Below are 4,464 nucleotides of genomic sequence, written 5' to 3' on the forward strand. Positions count from 1 at the left end.
CTGTTTGGTCACCTTCTCAAAGAACTCAATAAGGTTTGTGAGGCACGACCTACTCTTTACAAAACCGTGCTGACTATCCCTAATCAAATTATTCTTTTCTAGATGATTATAAATCCTATCTCTTATAAACTTTTCCAACATTTTACCAACAACTGAAGTAAGGCTCACTGGTCTATAATTACCAGGGTTGTCTCTACTCCCCTTCTCGAACAGGGGAACCACATGTGCTATCCTCCAGTCTTCTGGCACTATTCCTGTAGACAATGACAATTTAAAGATCAATGTCAAAGGCTCGGCAATCTCCTCCCTGGTTTCCCAGAGGACCCTAGGATAAATCCCATCCTGCCTAGGGGACTTATCTATTTTCACACTCTGCAGGATTTCTAATACCTCTTCCTTGTGAACCTCAATCCCACCTAGTCTAGTAGCCTGTATCTCAGTATTCTTCTTGACAACATTATCGTTTTCTAGAGTGAATACTGTCGAAAAATATTGGTTTAGTGCTTCCCCTATCTCCTCTGACTCCACACACAACTTCACACTACTATCCTTGATTGGCCCTAATCTTACTCTCGTCATTCTTTTATTCCTTAAATACCTATAGAAAGCCTTTGGGTTTACCCTGATCTTATCCGCCAACAACTTCTCATGTCCCCTCCTGGCTCTTCTGAGACCAAAAAACATGTTCCAATATAAATTTGTGCTCATCTTCTATACCTAAGTGAAGAAAGACACATATCCCATCTTTTATTAACCAGCTTATCCATCTGTCCTGCCAATGCTGTGCCCAACCTGTCCAGTCTATTGAGATCTTCCTGAAACTTATGACTATCCTTCACACTATTTATCACCCTAATCAGTTTTTGTATTACCCCACAACCCTCTTGATGATACCCCCTACATTTAAGCACAAACCATTAATTAATATTACAAACAACAATGGTTAGTGTTAGCACCGTGCCTTGTGGATTCCCAACAGAAAGATGCTTCCAGTCACGAAACATCCCCTTACCATTATCCTCTGCTATCTGCCTCTCAGCCAATTTTAGATCAAATAGAGTCATTCAACACAGAAACAGACCCTTCAGTCCAACCAGTCCATGTCAAACATTATCCCAAACTAAACTACTGCCATCTGCCTGCTCCTTGCACATATCCCTCCAAACCTTTGCTACTCATATATCTATCCAAATGTCTTTTACAGATTGTAATTGTATCCACATCCATCACTTCCTCAGGGAGTTCATTCCACATGCAAACCAGACTACTCAGACCCCTTGGCATCATGGTAGCCCACAAACCAACCAACACAATTAAACAGTGACTAATGAACCTAAAGGATCCATTAGATACCACCAGCAAAACTAACGTTATTTGCAAGAAACCATGCAAGAACTGTAAAAATCACTACATCGGACAAACTAGCAGGAAATTTGCCACCAGGATACATGAACACCAATTGGCCACCAAACGACACAACCCACTGTCACTAGTTTCTATACATACAGACAAAGAAGGACACCACTTTGGGACAACACACAAATCCTAGGACAGGCGAAACAAAGACACGCACAAGAATTCTTAGAGGCATGGCACTCTAACCAGATCTCCATCAATAAACACATCGATTTAGATCCTATCTATCTTCCCTTGAAAAAAAGAACCAGAAATGACATCACCCATCTGAAGAAACCAAGACCTATAAATAGAGAGGTGGGACATAACACCAGCGCTTCACCAGAGATTCTCAGTGATGACGTTGCCTAGTCATGGTGATGAAATGTCTGAAAACAAACCTTCAAGCTCAGCGAGCTAACTTACATACCCTTTATTAATCCTTTTCTCTCTATAATAATTTTTTCTAATATTCCATAGTCCATAATCCTGATGTCTATACCTCCAACACCTTTTCTATTGTGTAAACCAGTGCAAATTATTCATTGAGGACTGTGCCCATGTCTTCCACTTCCGCGCACACGTACTCTCTCTATGGTCCTAAATGGGCCTGATTCTTTGCCAACTTATTCTCTTGCTCTTTATATAATTAGAAAACTCATTGGTTACTTTTTTCTTATGTTACTTGCTAATACTTTCTAATGCACTTTCTTTGCTTTCCCAATTTCCTTTTTAAAATTCCCCCCGTTCCTCTAGGGACTATGCCATATTGAGTCATCAGTAGCTGCCAAAGCACAGAAAAATGGGACCAGCTTAATTGTGAAAACTGGGCGGCATGGACTGAAGGGCCTGTTTCCATGCTGCAGATCTCTATGACTCTGTAAGACTTTAAAAAAAATTCCTAACCTTTATGCTCCTGGACATTCAGGATTTCCTAGTCCTGGAGGTCCCACTCTTTGTACTTGGCAAGTAGCTTCTTCCAGTTCATTTGGGCCAATTTAAATTAACCGCCAGAGGTGCCATCTTTCAGACAAGATATTAACCATATGTGCTTTCTGTGGTAGATATAAAAGACCTTCTGGCACAATTTATATTTAGGAGTAGATAGGTTATCCCTGGTGTCTCGGCCAATCCTTACCCCCCAAACAACATCACTACAACAAATTATTTGCTTATTATCAGACTGCAGTTTATGGGAGAATGACGTGCACAAATTGGGCACTATTAAGTTGGGCTTCCAACAGCAGCAACAGTTCAAAACAAAATGTCCTTCTCGTACAGGAGTCAAGCACTTTAGATCTTCAAGGTATCATGAAGGGTTACTACTAGAGATTTGCTTGGATGTTCCCAGGTGTGAAAGGTGAGCTATAAAGAAAGGCTGTTTTTTTTCCACTGGAGTGTGAGAGGCTACCTCAGAGAAGTTTATAAAATAATAAGTATAGATAGAGTTAATGATGGCTGTCTTTTCCCTAGGACAGAGAATTTCAAAACGACTGGGCACGTTTTTTGAGGTGAGAGGAGAAAGATTTTAAAAAGACTTGAGGCGCAATGTTTTTTACACAGAGGGTAGTTCGAGTGGGGCATGAACTTCCTGAGGAAGTGGTGGGTGTGGGTACAGTTACACGCTTAAAAGATATTTGAATAAGTGCATGAATAGGAAAAGTATGGAGTTGATATGGATCAGGAGCAGGTAGATGGGACTAGTTTAGTTTGGGATTATGTTTGACATGGACTGGTTGGACCTAAGGGCCTGTTTCCATGCTGTATGACTGTATGATTTAAACAGAAATATTTATTTTACATTGTCGAATGCTTTTGGCTTTTTTTCTTTAATTCGTGAGGTCCATGCACGTTTTTACTTGATCTCTCTCCCTTCACCCTACTGTCCCTTTCTGAACAGACACCGGCTTCAGGGACAAGTAGAGCAGTGAGTGTGGAGGCCCAAAGTCCTGGCTGTGGCAGTAATGAGTGTCAGGAGGGGAAGAGAGGGTGAGACGGAGCCCATGCTTCAACCTGCGGCCGGCTCTCCCCAAGACACAGAAAGCAACGCAGTGCTGATTGTAAAGATGCAAATTGTTTCCAAAGCAACGAGCACACATCCCACGTTGCCACGGGCTGGGATGTGGTCATGCAATGTATGTTGGAAGTGATCGGAATCGATTAAACAGTGAACGGGTATCGCTAGCGCCACATTGAGCATGCACTCATTATTATTGGGAAATATAGCACGGCCATCGCTCCAGATTTCATTCGTGCAAGCTGCAATATTATCTTTTATTAACTAAAGCACAGCATTACTCACGCAGATATATTTCGTTGCTGCCTCACGCGTTGGCGGATCCAGCCAGCGGAAGATCCTCCCGCCCCCTAGTGCAGAACTCCAACCTCCCACAGCCGTGCTACAGGAGGCGGGCAGACGTACTCCCACACCGTGCGCACAAGTGCTCACGTTGGGATTGTGGATATTTTCTAACCAGGCGGTTCAGCGATGTTATTGCACAGGGCTGGACCAAGTGGCACATTCCAAGGAGAGGGAACAGTGAATGGATATGGGGTTGAGAGAGGGAACTAATTGCTTACAAAGAAAAAGGATATGGCAGAATTACAGAGCAGCTATTTGGTGAATGATACCAGGTGTGGGACTGGAGGGACAGACTGCACGAAGATGGAAAAATAGCAGAAAACAGGATCAAAATGAGGAACAGTGGCAAAAAGGCAAAATTAATGGCTCTTTATTTAAATGCTCATAGTAGAGTCATAGAGATGTACAGCACGGAAACAGATGCTTCGGTCCAACTCATCCCGGCCAACCAGATATCCCCACCCAATCTCATCCATTTGCTAGCACTTGGCCCATATCCCTCCAAACCCTTCCTATTCATATACCCATCCAGATGCCTTTTAAATGCTGCAATTGTACCAGCCTCCACCACTTCCTCTGGCAGCTCATTCCATACACGCACCACCCTCTGTGTGAAAACATTGCCTCTTAGGCCCCTTTTAAATCTTTCTCCTCTCACCCTAAACCTATGCCCTCTAGTCCTGGACTCCCCCACCCCAGGGAAAAGA

General features: G+C 42.9%; 1 protein-coding gene across 1 annotated transcript in view; it reads right to left on the reverse strand.

Annotated features, from left to right (window-relative positions):
- rpp38 (ribonuclease P/MRP 38 subunit) overlaps positions 1-3,856 on the reverse strand; it is a 16,241-nt gene extending 12,385 nt beyond the window's left edge. The window contains exon 1 of the mRNA XM_043690327.1: positions 3,698-3,856. The gene's annotated coding sequence lies outside the window, so the exon portion shown is untranslated. The remainder of the gene's footprint in view (positions 1-3,697) is intronic.
- Positions 3,857-4,464: the final 608 nt, after the last annotated feature.

This window comes from Chiloscyllium plagiosum, chromosome 5 (assembly GCF_004010195.1).
Source record: "Chiloscyllium plagiosum isolate BGI_BamShark_2017 chromosome 5, ASM401019v2, whole genome shotgun sequence".
Classification (NCBI taxonomy): Eukaryota; Metazoa; Chordata; class Chondrichthyes; order Orectolobiformes; family Hemiscylliidae; genus Chiloscyllium; species Chiloscyllium plagiosum.